General features: G+C 38.2%; 1 long non-coding RNA gene across 1 annotated transcript; it reads right to left on the bottom strand.

The window, feature by feature from the left end:
• Positions 1-1501: 1501 nt before the first annotated feature.
• Positions 1502-14908, bottom strand: LOC139137804 (uncharacterized). The gene is made up of 3 exons (XR_011553447.1): positions 14635-14908; positions 5709-5873; positions 1502-1610 (listed from the first exon to the last, which is right to left on the bottom strand). It is a non-coding gene; the product is annotated as an uncharacterized lncRNA (long non-coding RNA).
• Between the last annotated feature and the right edge of the window lie 444 nt (positions 14909-15352).

Raw genomic sequence — 15352 nt, 5'->3', positions numbered from 1 at the left:
ACAAGTCTCGTCCTAGGGACATACAGAATATCGGTTTGATTGCTGAATCTCGTACTGCGAGATGATACACTGGTTATTTTGGTGAACAAATTTGTAATATATTTGGGCAACATATTATTGACGGCTTTATACACGAAACAACTTGTTCTGTATTTGACACGATTTTTTATTGGCATTATTTTACATATTTCATAATATGTATAGTATTAGTTGATACTGTTTTAGTTATTCCTGGGAGAATACCGCAGTGGTTGGCGGAGGGTCAGTTTTAGAATGTCGGACAAGGGGGAGGGTCACATTTTAGACAGGAGGATAGAGGGAGGGTCACATTTTACGGTGCAGGTGTGGGCGAAATTCCCCCAGCCCAACCCCTGTAATTACTGAAGCCTCACTAACCACTCTACATTATATAATTGGTGGTAGCAGTTGGATCAAACCCTTCTCCGTTATTATTTTCATCATTATGTACACTGTTTGCTGTTCTATCATTCGCATGTGCTATTCCGAAGACAGAGATCAGATTGAACTTTAATATTGAATGGAATCTTTTGATGAAGAACATTGCAGGGGTGAAATTTACGACTAATATGAAATACGGACATTGATCAATCTGAAATTTGGGCATATGGCTTGTGTAGCACATGTAGATGACAGTAGCAGTAGTAACCGGATAGTGATTCCAGTGCGCAAAGACAATCATTTGCCCACGTTCCAGTTTTGGGTGGACAAAGACCGATGTTCCTGCAAAGGCTTATTATGGCAACTGGCCCACAGAAGGTGTTGATCCGAAGGTAATTTATGATGCCTAGGAGATGTGTCTAATACCGATTTATTTGACGACGACGATGGTATTGTCGAGTTATATTGTTAGGTTCTTGGCAGACATGCCTTGATGAAACCCGAGGTAGCAAGAGCGCCCAGGCAAATAACTGGCAACCGACCGAAATAAGTTTTGGCTGAGGGTAATTCGAAGGGGTCGTGTGAATCTGTGTGAGACAGATTTATCTGCTAAGCAGGCGAGACAGGTGTACGAGCTGTATATGGAATACGACGTTTTTACGGATTGAGTATGTGTTATGGAATATGAATTACCATTTGCGATTTTTGGCAACATTCAACTTGTAAACAAATGGACATCAAACTCTTACAAATCTAACAAATGATAACAACTTTGTTGACACTCTTTAGATAATTTTAGACGCATACCAAAGAGTGTACCTATCAAGTGATCCCACCATAGATACATACCACTAAACCATGATACATGACAATATATACTTCTCAGTCTGAATTTTGTTTTACTGACAAACATTATATATGTTACAATTGCGTAAACTAAAATGGATATGGTCAAGTTGAACCCAAATTATGTAAATGTCAAATGCAAGATTAGACAAAGTTCTGACCCCCTTCTGTTTAACTCCTTTTAAATGTTTTTAGTTAATGTTTCTTTTTGTTACATTTAGAAAGCAAATTGGATCGGGTACTCACAGATTGGTTGTGTAGCCAACGATGGAGTTGATCATAGTTGGGTTTGTAATTTTTGTCCACCAGCTTCCTATGAGTGTCTTTTGGATGCTCTCTGATTTCTCTGAAGTTGTCACACGTATCTGTTCAGAGTGAAAAATATGTTTAATACAACCAGAAACACTAACAAGGTAGCTAGCAGCCAATATGGCTCTGCTCTGATATTTAAGATAATAAGTTAAAAACACAGTTCCATTTTGTCAGTCACTTTATAGAAACGTCAACGTGAAACAACAATAACAACCCAAGTTCAGAACAGGTCGAAATGCGGGAATATCTGCATTGCCCGGTCGCACATGCGCATTGACAGGGGTTATCTATTGTATATGACGTACTATGCATTGTTCTCTATCCTCACCAAGACTTTATTATATAAAATGATAATGGCTGAGAAAGAGTTAAATCTGTGTGCTTGTGCACAAATGTCTATGTAACTAAAAGTTCGACTATCCCATGTAGTAGTCTTTGTGCCAGGTTGGTGTGCTGGTTTTCCTAGAGGATCGACGTTGACCTGTTGGCAGCGCTGGGGTTGTCCCATCAGGTGGAGCTTTCAGGGTCTCAGGAATTGTGGGAGGTGTTTGATTGATTATGCGCCATGGTGTACCTATGCCAGATGCTGCTGGGCTGACTGCAGGAGGTGGTGTCGGACACCAAAGTGATTTCGCCGATGTAATTCCTGGAGGTGATTGGGGCCCCGGGTGAGTCACTGTAAATGTGTCGTTTTTGATATCTGGAATCTGTAGTGTTATGATTGGCATGGTATGACGGCGCGGCTTTTTAGGTTATCATATATTGATATGGGTAATTGTTGTTAATTGCCCACTAGGCTGAATTTGTGCAGGAATCTTCTGTTTCGAAGTGTGATTCGGCCTAAGCCGTCAGTTTTGACCACGTATTGATCGTGTTGGCATACCTCAACAATATTGCACATCCTGTCCAAATTTTTCGGATGGCATCCTATCTGGTTCTGCACATGAACTGATTCCCCAACTGCAAGAGGTGGAAGTCATCTAATGTGCTCCGCACAGGTTTCAGCCATGCGGATGTAGATTTTTCAGAAAGCCTCCCTTACTTTTGAGTGTTTCTTGCCAAGTCTCATGTGGTCTGTACTTCCCAGGGACAATTGGGATGAAGTAGCGTATTGGGTGGCCGAAGACGCAAATTGCCGGGGAAATCTTTGTGACAGGGTCAGCCGTGTTTCGATATTGTAGTATCGCTCTCTGTACGGCATCGGTGTCAAGTTCTCCCTTTGGACATGTGTTATTTGTGATACGCCATTTCATCATCTTCAATCAAATCGCTGCTCGACAATTGCTGTGGGGAAGGCTACTAATATAGAAATAACGGGTGACGCGTTGACCATTGACGTTTATTTGTGGACAAGGGCGAGAGGAAAGGCAAAAATTAACGGGCGAGGCTTGCTGAGCCCGTAATTTGGCTTTCCTCTAGCCCGCGCCCACAAATAAACGTTAATGGTCAGAGCGGAGTCTGTTATTTCCATTATCAGCAAACCCAAGAAAACCGTCAAAACTTCAGGAGCGAATGACAACTGGGCCCCAGAAACTGAGCAATACCCGACGCACTGTCATGCGCGCTGTAAAAAATTGGCAAATCCGGAAATTTTTCAGAAAACAGTATCTCAACTTGACCTACAAGTGCTCCATTTTATTTTTTGATTAATCATGATTTACGTTTAAGGTGTTAAGTACGATACTTTGAGTTGTTAATCTTATTATTCATATTTACGTGCATGTAAACAAACCATTACTGTGTATTTGTGGTCAGTCACGTGGTTCAGCTCGACCAATAAAATACGACGGGCAGGGCATGATAATATAATGATAGGCGATGATGCACACCCAATCTTTGCAGGAATGATCTGGTCTCAGTGGAGGTGAAAGCTGGTCCTCCATCTGTCGTGAGCTCTGTTGGACTTTTGTATGTCACAAAGGAGCGGCGTAAGTGGTTATGAGGCTTGTGGCACTACATGTCGATTGTGATATAATCGGCCAATTTGAGTATCGGTCCACTGTCACAAGGTAGTGTACGCCTCTGTATGCAAAAAAGGTCCACGCAAACTGCTTGAAAAGGGTAGAAAACCGAGATTGACAGAATTTACGGCACCCCGGGCTGTGATTGTGTCATTCAATGGCATTATTCACAGTTGTTCCAAGTAGCATTAATGTCGGCAGACAAACCTGGCCAGAACACTGAAGATTCAGTGTGGACAGACATCATCAATATGCCTTGGTGGGCAGCATGTAGAGCATTCAGCACCTCATCATGAAGTGAGGGTGGTATGACTACTCTGTCGTTCGTTATATAAGATCACTCCCTCCATCGATGAGATTTTTTGCGGTAATGGTGAAAGTCCCGAGAGAATTCAAGAATGAGATATTTGGCATTGTTTTTGGACATACTCAACCACGTTTACCCCTGGGAACATGCATATCAAGTTTCAAAGCAATCGGACAAGCGATTTCAGAAAATTGATTTCTGATCAAAAAAAGGGAAAATTGCCCCAAAAAACATATATGTAAAAATTTAAAACAATTTGAACAAATCAAACAGAGATCAACCATAGGATCATTTATATAAAGTTTCAAAGCAATCCAACTAGAACTCTGGGAGAAAATGAACTTTTGACCAAAACTGGAGAAATTGCCTATAAAATACAAATTTTATTTCAATTTAAACAAACCTGACAAAGGTTAACCCTAGAATCGTGCTTATGAAGTTTCAGAGCGATTTGACAAGAATAATGGGGCCGGTGTAAATGATTTTTTGACCAAAAAAGGGGAAAACTAGCCCCAAAAATACAAATCTGACAATTTCACCACATTTGATCACATCTGACAGAAGCCTACCCTATGACCACACATACAAGGTTTAAAAGTAATGGGCCAAGTAATTTCAGAGAAGATAATTTTTTGGAAAATTGCCCAACAAATACAACTATCTAAATTTCAGCACAATTTTAAAAATCCAATTTTGTCACCCTAAAGAACCTGCACGCCAAGTTTCAATAAAATCTGGTCTTTAGTTACAGAGTTTACGGAATTTGCAGGATTTTCCCATTCTTAAGTTTTATTGCTTATTTTTGACACTGACATTTACATCTCCGCCCCTTGATTCACCTGTACACCAAATACTGAGATGTAGGTTCTGCGCTTTTTGAGTTTTTAATGTGGACATACATAGATACATAGATAGATACACAAATAGATAGATAGATAGAGAGAGAGAGATATATATATAGATACATACATACATACATACGTACCTACCTACCTACCTAGCTACCTAGCTACCTACCTACCTACATACATACATACATACATACATACATACATACATACATACATACATACATACATACATACATACATACATACACGCACGCACGCACGCACGCACGCACGCACACACACACACACACACACACACACACACATACATACATACATACATACATACATGTGTATGTACGTACTTACGTATTACGTACGTACGTACAGACAGACAGACAGACAGATTCGACAGACCTACCATATAATCTACCTTTCATATATACATATAGCTAATATGAGCTACTAAGTATAGGATAAAGCCCGAGTACGAGGGCTCTTCTGGTATATAAAGTCCAACCCAACGATAAAATGTCGAGGCCGCAGGCCGCGACATTTATCGTAGGGTTGGACTTTATATACCAGAAGAGCCTGAGTACGAGGGTTTTATCCGACTTAAAAACTATCGCCCCTAACTGATATATTTTCGTTTTCAATGTGTTTACGTCAACCGTCCCCTTTGTGAATGTAACATGTTTAGGATATGAATTAAAACTTTTATTTGTGAAATAGCCTTCCAATGTAATGGAACATCCTATAAATGCCCTAGGGCACAGCAGATTTTTTGTTGCAGCTGGTTTCCGCTGTGTTACCAAATTTGAATATTAAAACGTACCAGATGTCTACAGAATATGACATGTTCACTTTTGATTGGACAGTACTTTACTACGGCGCTGTCATTCGTTTCTGGAATTTGGTGACCAAGGCTTTACGAGTAAATAAAACACCCTGAATTGAGCACTCTGATTGGTCAATCAACAGTAGATAGTTTTTAAGTACAGGTTGTTCTATGATAACACAAAGGATTTGACAATTAAAAACTGGCATACACACCTTTATTCTCATGTTCGATGATCTGAATAAGTAGTAAGATAATATAAAAAAAGCGGATCATCATCAGCCTGTTACCGGACAACCTTCAACGTTGTAGTTCAAGAGTTGGTATAAATAACTTATCCTCCTAATCTTATTGTACCGGTATGTTTGACTCTTGCAAGACTATAAATAAATAGGTAAATAAATAAAAATGAATTAGTTTAAGTTACGTAGTATATTAAACGATTGATGGAGAAGTTAGTTAATTGAATGATTATTATTTATCTATTTGATCAATGACTAGATGGTGTGGACACCTTACTCTCGTCGTCTCGATAGCAATCACGATAACTTGACAAATGTCCAAATTCCACTCAGTTGAGTCAAAATCTTAAGGCCATTGTCTGGGCTATTTTAAAACACTAACCGTGTAGTACCTTGTTTTCAGATTTTGTCATCTTTTTGTTGCAGTAGATGGTAACAATGCAGTGCAGGGGGAAAACCGGATATTCGGTTGGCATGGCGACAATTTCAGGGTTAAAAATATGAGGAAATTTGTGGCAAAGATATCTATTGAACGAAAAGTCATACAACAACCGAATTTTTTCTGTAGCATTCAGATGTATATGTATTACAATATGAACCTAAATCTATGACTGTATAAGATGTCAATATAAATTAAATCATAGTCATCTCGGTAAGATTGAAAAATTAATAAATTTCACAACTTTCCGTCAAGTTTCTACTATGACATGATTGGATGACATTGTTTTTTGAGGTTTATTTTGTAAAGTATTTAATTTCACATATGTTGGCTGATTTTCATTGCATTCCAACCATTCTTTCAAGAGTTATTACTGCCACAAGAAACGAATGCAGTACAAAACACAATTGTTAGGAGTATTGGATTGAAATGTTTACAACATAAAGGTGATACTCATACTTCATGCAAAGTTTACGACCTCAAAATAGGGTATTCGACAAGTTTAAATTGTCAGTTAGAATTCTATTTACAAAAGCCTGGTTGTAATTGCTTTCTAAGTGAAAAATGAACTGTTAATTATCAAAAAAACATTGATTTTATAATCAGCATGATAATGAAATTCATGTGAGATTCTTTACTTGTTATGTATATGGACACCATAACGTCTAATATGGTTTGTTTCTGGTTTAATTGCTATACCTGAATGAAAATCTTCATATGCCTTACAGTAATATCCACACAAAATATAAAACAGAATCATTTGTTGCAAATTTCTTCCCGATTACTCACTGATCTGGCTTTTTTAGACTGCAATTAGTCTCAAACTCACAATTTCCACAACGCCATATTTTTACCTCTGAAAAATCTGCTTCAATAAGCAAGCAAATGGTCACTACTTCATACATGATGCCATAACTCAACAAAGTTTTTAGGCAACCAAAATAGCGATTTACCTGTTTTGAATATCTAATTAGACTTAATAAAATTGACCAGGAATCAGTGGGAAAAAAACGCGATTTTTCTCGATTTTAGTTAATATTTTTTGAAGAATGATATAGTTTATTTGAAAGTATACATGTCGAGGGTGACAATGAAGGAAAAAAATAAAATTTGATTTTTTGAGCATTTTGACCGACATTAGCCCAGACGATGGCCTTAAGGTGATTTACCAGCCAACACCGCAGCACAGACCTTCCAAAATCTCCCGGCCCTGCATTCTTCTGGCGCCCTTTTGGGGTCAACCAACCCAGGGGCATGGATAACTCAGCAGTCGACTATTCCTATTATACATCTGTACATTGCAAATGGTCAGATCGCCATGGCACCAATGCTTCGGACTGACAACTTCTGACTTATTGTTACTGCCCCCCCCCCCCCATCCCATGGCCTCTGCAGAGTATACTGTTCCTGCTCTTTCCCATTGGTGGCAACATATCACAGGCGCAGTGGGAAACATCACAGGCGGACATTCACTACTAAAAATCACCAACAGGTTATTCTTCATTTATTAAAGATTTGTGCTTAAAATCAGAAAAAGAACAACAATTTCTAAATCAACATTGAAATCCAATAGAAATATTCCTTAGCTCATTATATTCCATGCAAGTTGAATTGTTCTTACTTACCTTAGCTCTGAATGGCAAAGCCTTTTGAACTGTTGACTGTTCTTCTTCGCTTTGAAGACTGATAGGTTATTATGCTGGTGATCGTATCGGTGAAATATTTTGTCTATATAGCTTTCCTTAGCCTCGTTCTCAAGAAAGGGTTTTGGGGTCCCTAGAGTTCTTCAGCTTAGATAAAATACATGCATAACTCATACACAAATTCTGTATCTTGCCTTATGATGCTTTAAAGTCATACACACATTCTAAAACCTCATTAGCAGTATCCAGTGGCTATTTTTGAAAACATCTGTTTTAAGGCAAAGCTGCCCACTGCAATGGATGCACACATGCTCCATTGCAGACGAAGTATCAGTATCAGATGACTGATGAATTGTCGGATTTCTTTTATTACTTCCAAGGAATTCAATCGAATGGGCGATTAACGGAAAGAAATTCAGTGCAATCTTTTCCAACTTATTATTCCACTAATTTAAAAATTATAGTATTGTCAGGCTATGTGTTTATTTGTTTATAAAGATATGGTAGGCAATTGCTTCATAATAATTATGCAAATCAAATCAATGGCAAACATTCAACAACTTTTACTTATTTTTTACTTTTTAGGCGGCTACACTCACGAACATCTCTGGAGGGGGACTTGAAAAAATTACAATATGCCAGGGGGGGGGTTGTAAAAAATTGACATTGCAAGGAGGGCTTGAAATTTATTGAATATCAAAGTCCTTTCGAAATACCTTCTGGAACTTTCATTTCCTGACTTTTCAGTTTTCGAGGGTCGTTCGGGCGCAAGTTTAGGTTATATTTTATTAATGATCCAGCAGCCAACTTGAGGCGAAAGATAAAGGTTATTATCATGTCTTCTACTTACCCAACCCCTCTATTTTGCACTCGTGTTGTTCAAAACTAATGACTAAAAGTTTCAACTTAACCTGTCAATAACGATTCGAGAGATAAACTATTTTTGATTTAGCTAGGTTTGCATTGTAAAGAAAATATTCTTAGTGTCCTCAAGGAGTACTATGCATAGTGAATCAAGATTTTCAGTGAAATTCCAAAATCAAATATCTTGCACACACATGCACTTGTAACCATCCTAGTCTAATAAGTACATTGATATCAATAATTAATCATCTATGAATAAACAGATTTAGCTAGTTTTATATCGTAAAAATTCTTCCATAGTTTCCTTATAGACTAAATGTATACCGAATTAACATTTCGGTGAAATTCCAAAATAAAATTTCTTGAACACACGTGCATTTATAACCACCCTAGTCTGACATCTATTTCACAGTCTAGCCAGAAACGTGCATGCCCGAAGTGGAGTACCGGTCTTTGGTAGCTCCATGGCGTGGGTGACCCATAACAGCCTCGTTTGATAGAATATTTATTATGTACAATTACGTTCAAGATTTCTTATTCCCGTACAGCTTAAAATTGCTACGTTTCCTTATAAACGCATTAGGTACTAGCTATGGTAAATAAAATCTCATATTTCATTTAATTTCGTAAATATTTAAGCAATCTTTCTCGCTTTGGTTGAACGAGCCTGAATATGTTTTCAACATGCATGACGAATGCCTGGCCCGTCGGGCCGGGACTTTTCGTCAGATTGGCAGTCAAATCTGGTGGTAGCGATGGACATTGTCGATTCGCAAGTTAAGAAAATGGAGGGCGACAAGAAACAAGTGGTCAACCAATTATTATTAAGTATTATTATTAAGTCGACAGGCTAATCCTAAGGGAAAAATGGGTAAAAAGACAAAAAGATGTTTTCACTGTGGACGTCAGGGACATTTCCAGCGAGCTAAAAAGTGCCCTGTTCGGACAGGTATAGTCTAGTCGGAAGGTAGGGTTCCCATGCACCCCATTGATATATTTTTAATCTACATTTTTGTAATCCTCAGGGTCTATAGTTAATGAATTTTGATGTTCCCAAAATCAAATATTGTCCCATGGGGTTCATAAAGTTATATATCAATGGTAAGGGCATTATCTGGGCTTTCTAAGAATGTATTGTTTATGGTACTTTGTTGTTTTTGTTTCCGACTAGCGGTAAATATGTTACCCCTTACCCATCCTATTTCACAAGTGAGGGCGTGACAGCCCCTACAAACAAGTCGTTACACTCTTACCCACCATCAGTTAAATGGCAAATAAGCAGATTATGACAGCTGGGAATACTAGCTAACAGAAAATCATAGTGGGTAAAATGCCTTAGAGGGGATAATTTCGATACCTGGCCAACGGACTAACTGTTTTGTGCATATTGTTTAAAAAATCACTTAAAATTGACACAAACTTAAAGGTTTAAGTTTTGTAACTTTCAAATAGACGATTTTTCCCAATAAAACTATACATGTTCAGAAAGGCCCTTTTCCGATCTTTCAAACAAAATAACATTTATATGGTTTCATGATTCATGATTCGAGGCAGAAAGGGAAACATTACCCCTACCCCTTATATTATAATTTTGTTTTAAAAATCACTTATAATTGACACAAACTGAAAGGCTTAAGCTTTGTAACTTTAAAATATGCGACTTTTCCCATAAAACTATACATGTTTAGAAAGGCCCTTTACAGAGCTTTCAATCAATATAACATTTATATGGTTTCATAATTCATGGTTCGAGGCAGAAAGGGAAACATTACCCCTACCCCATATATTACAATTTTGTTTTTAAATAATCACTTAAAATCGACACAAACTGAAAGGTTTAAGCTTTGTAACTTTGAAATATGTGACTTCTCCCAATAAAACTATATGTATGTTTAGAAAGGCCTGATTTAGCACTTTCAAAAAATGTAACATTTTTATGGTTTCATCATTCATGATTCGAAACAGAAAGGGAAACATTACCCCTACCCCTTATATTACACACGGATATGTGGCATACCACGTATTAAGAAAACAAGCTCATGCACCCACTAAATCTCAAGACACATACTTTTAATGTTGTTTTTCTTGTTAATTGCACTAAGTTTTTCCAAAAAAATGTGTAAATACCTTATGAAAAATTGTTTGGAGGAACGGGAACTTAATTATTGGGTTTGAAATTTAGCAAATTTTATGATTTACGGTCAATGGCCGATATAAAGTCTAATCGACGTTCGACTATTAATTTATCCCCATTACGCTATATATAAGTTGAAAGGCCGTAATCTGGGCTTTTAAAAACATAACGTTTATAGTATTGTATTGTTTCTGTTTCCGTCAAGCGGTAAATATGTGACCCCTACCCCATTGTTGAAATCCAAGATTGCGGCCAAGATGGCACAAAATTAACCCCATGGGACAATACGTTATTTTGGGAACATCAAAATTCATTAACTTTAGACCCTAAGGATTACAAAAATGTAAGTTAAAAATATAGATCCATGGGCTGCATGGGAACCCTACCTTCTGACAAGACTAGTACAAGCTCTCTGAGCAGGGTATGTATTGCTGTAGCTGCCATGAGTGTAGCAACAGCGTCTACGTCTACCTCACTTTGGGCAAGGATCTGATGACGAGGACGACGACCTAGCATATCGATAATGACCATGCTTATGACGGTGTCGAAAGTGTGATCTACACTTTTTGCTTTAGTTCCACTTGGGGCTAAGCGACTGATGGTACATATTGTGTCAATCCGCCTGCTGGCTATTGTTCTCACAAGCTGAGCTGTGTGATAGACCAGAGGGGAACATGTTGGAACATGAATGTCAGCATGTGTACGTGTAGACATTTCAGCTCCGTTGCCGTGTCACGTGACCTAACCGTCGAATGGACGCTGGTACGTGCCTTTTCTATGTGTTCAGCCGAGGCTGATTGAGTTCCCGGGGGAGGGTACTCCCATAGAAAGGTGAACGGGTATATGTGCCACCCGAATGGGTCACTTTTTCGCGGAAAATCCCAAATTATTGGTCGACTTTTCATTTGAAAATCCCTAACCAAGGGTCGGAAACACAGCGAACATCCCTAAATTTTTTACATTGATCAGAATAATGGTATAAATCCTCAAGACCCATCCCTCGGCCGGCCGCGCCGACCGTGATACACGTGCACGATGCGCTTATCACGGTGCGTTAATGTGGAAATGGTGACGCAACTCTCGATCGAGAACCTTCTCTGCAGTGACGTGACCCCACTGAAAGACTGTTACTTAGCAACCAATGTCGTCAGTTCCTGTGCGTCATCCTTGGAAGTCATCTGCCATGGCGGCTTTTGGTGTTTACGGTGACGCTGGAGGTGTTGCTAGTGGCATTCACACATTGAGCTTAGGATTCCAGTTTTTTCGGAAAATTCCCATAGTTCAAGTTATAATAAACCCCCGGGAATAAACCTCGATCTTTTATTCAAATGTTACAAAAGTGTACGAAGCTGTGAAAGATATCGGGTTTGATTTCATTCATATGTTATCGTCTGCATGGCTTCCTTGGCATGGCTTCCAGTCACACATAGCCGGAAAGATGAAATGTGCTGTGCCGAGTTAGCTCAGGGGATATACTGTGCAGTTATTGTGAGTTTGCATATTCTCAAAAATGATTCAGGCTACACAGTGAAAACCATTTCTGTTTTTTGACTGGTTGAAATGTGGGCTTATATAGCACAGTGGTTATAAGACATTGCACGCATGACAATTAAGGGACTGGTCAGTTTCTTCCGCCTAGGGGGCAGGGAGCCGGTAGATTCGTGGGGGGTCACCATGTTTTTGAAATGCCCAATAGGGGTTAGTGTGTTTTTGGATTTTGACACGGCCTCATAATTGCGTAAAATGCAACGCTTCAGCCACAAATATCATCATTCAGTTGCATTTTTTCGACACGTCCTTTGGGCGTGAAACTTTAATAATCAGGCATAATTTTCAGCACACCCAACTTATATATATCAGACATACATGTATCAGAGATATATCATATCTGTATGTTCAATATTTTTTCATTGGGCTCTTTGAGCGCATTACTTAATTAATATATCAGACATTTTTCAGCACGCCCTTCCAGCTCATGACTTAAATATATAAGACATATATATATATATAAAGCAACATGCATAAATATATCACAATATATATTTGATACAGTGACATATTTTAGAAAAAGAAAAATGACAAGAATTTTTCGTTTTCGTTGATGCAACTATTTTCCTTTGTGTCACAGGTTTCTGTAAATAGATATTTTTTATGACTACAATAACAGTTAAAAAAGAAAGTTTTCGTCATTATTAGCTGTGCTTTTATAGTTTCAATGTTAAAAGCAAAGGTCCTCTAAGACACTGCATACATCAGATTTGGCTTAAATAACTCTCTATGGCTTCTCAGGAGATAATTGGATGGCTAGCAAGTCTTAACACCCATCAAAGTTTTTGATTTACTTCTTTTTCCTCTTTGGTATTAATGATTGATATCCATTTCTGTACAACAGTTCAGGGCATCTGATTAAGTATGTGTGGAATACATTCACAGCTCATGTAAAATACTGTATTCAAACTTTAAAATTGACACTTTGAAATTCCTATCTTACAACTGACATGTCAACAATTTCATTGAAACACAGAATGACTGTTTAAAATATAATATACATAAAATATAATATATGTAATATAATTCATATTCCAACTTTGTTTTACCAATGTCGCGCGCAAGGGGGTCATCCTGTTTTAAAATTCGGAATAGGGGGTCAGCCACTTTTGATGGCAGCAAAAAATAGTCCACCGCCCCCTCCCCCGGCTGAAGATACTGACCAGTCCCTAAGGAAATTAGAAGCTTCAACAGAGGTTTTTTTTCATTTCAATGACACAGTATCTCATGAAAATAGCAGATTCTTTTTGCTGGCAATAAATGTGGTAATCCACAGCAATAAAATAACAGAAACTTATGACATTAGTTGATTACTGGATTTTTACACTGGATATTTGGTCTTTCTAACCCAAAATCTCCCTTTGATATAAGGCATTCTGTTGATTACTGGATTTTAGGTGGAATCTTTGAAAAAAAAATGGTAATTTTTACTCCCGAATGGTTGCCATGGAAACATCTCACATTTGAAGTGAGTGTGATATTTTTTGATGTGCTCACCAGAAGAACCCTTACGATCAGTTTTTTTACATAAATCAGTAGTTCTTTAATAGGAATTAGGGCAAAAGTAACATTTTCAATCCCAAAATAGTTACAATGGCAACTCGAAACATTAAAATAATTCTGCTTTTTGTGTTCTCTGACCCGAACTCCCCCACTAGATAATTTCATATCAATCAAAGTAACTTTTCATTGGATATTAGAAAAACTTAAATTTACAACCCTAAAACGGTTATCATGGAAACATGGGGCAGTGAAATCGATATCATATTTGGTCTTTTCGACCTAAAACTCCGATATAGTGAAATTTTCAAGGAAATTGAACCTATAATGTTATTCGCGTTATTATTTCTGTATAATACTTATATTATCTTAATTATATTAATTATTATTGTTATGGGGGACCCCGAAGCTTGTAGAAACGAGGATAATTAAAATCTTATTCGTAAAGTTCGGCCCAAGTTTACTGCACAAGCTTAGAACAACATTAGGAAGTTTAAGCTTTTATAAAGGTCAGTTTCCCCTAAGCTTGAGCAAATGTATGCAAGGATAAGCTTCAGCGCCAGCGCCATGTAACCTTTGACAAAGCGTTGGCCAAGGTACTACACAATAACATGTATAGACTGGAGAGGTTTTGCCTGAGTGTTGACGTGTTTGGGTCGGATGGTAAAACCAGATCTGGTTGTTGATTCCATGTCACCGAACTTCACCGTACTCTTGTTCCCGAGCAGATTGCTTGCAGCGCAAGTGTTGTCATATAGCCTAGTTACTAACCTGTGGATTTCCCAAGGTCACTTAAAGCATGGAGGTAACCTCCAGTGAAAGTCACTCGAACGTTCACTCTGAAAATGTGTTCAGCCTCAGGTTAAACCTACATGGGTAGACTGGTACCAGCCACAGGTGTTCGAACAGTGATCTATGAAAAGGGCAATCAATAAACTGCACAAAATCTTATGTAGTGTCTCCTTCCTGTACATGTATGGTCTATGTAACTACAACGAACGAGGTGCGACCATGGCTTTGTTCACGTCAGACGTAGCGACTGTCTCTGACGTCAGCCGGAACGCTTGCGACCGATTTTGACGTCCGTGACTTGCTGTTGCACAGCGCCCTCAGGCATCGACCCTGGGTATCTCAGATGGTGGGAAAAATCCACGTGTTTTAAAATAGCTAGCGTTTTACTAATTAATTGGACCTGTTTTGATGAACCCATACCATATAAAATTATGTAGAAACATCAAGCCTGTATTTTTACAACTAAAATTGGGGTTACGTGTCATTTAAAGAAATAAAGTCTCCGATCATGCCCCAACCAGTGACACGGGGTTTCACATTTGTTTACAAAAATAGCTGTATTCTGAAACATCGCATTTCCATATTAGGCTGCACAAATTTGGGATTATGTTTGACGTCACCTAAAGTCATCAAAACGTATGAGGGGGTCGGTTTTCAAAACAAACTAATTATATATTCCAAAATATGCAAATCAGGT

The sequence above is a fragment of the Ptychodera flava genome, chromosome 1, assembly GCF_041260155.1.
Source record: "Ptychodera flava strain L36383 chromosome 1, AS_Pfla_20210202, whole genome shotgun sequence".
Taxonomy (NCBI): Eukaryota; Metazoa; Hemichordata; class Enteropneusta; family Ptychoderidae; genus Ptychodera; species Ptychodera flava.
The sequence above is the reverse complement of the archived record's forward strand: the minus strand, read 5'-3'. Positions and strand labels throughout refer to the sequence as shown.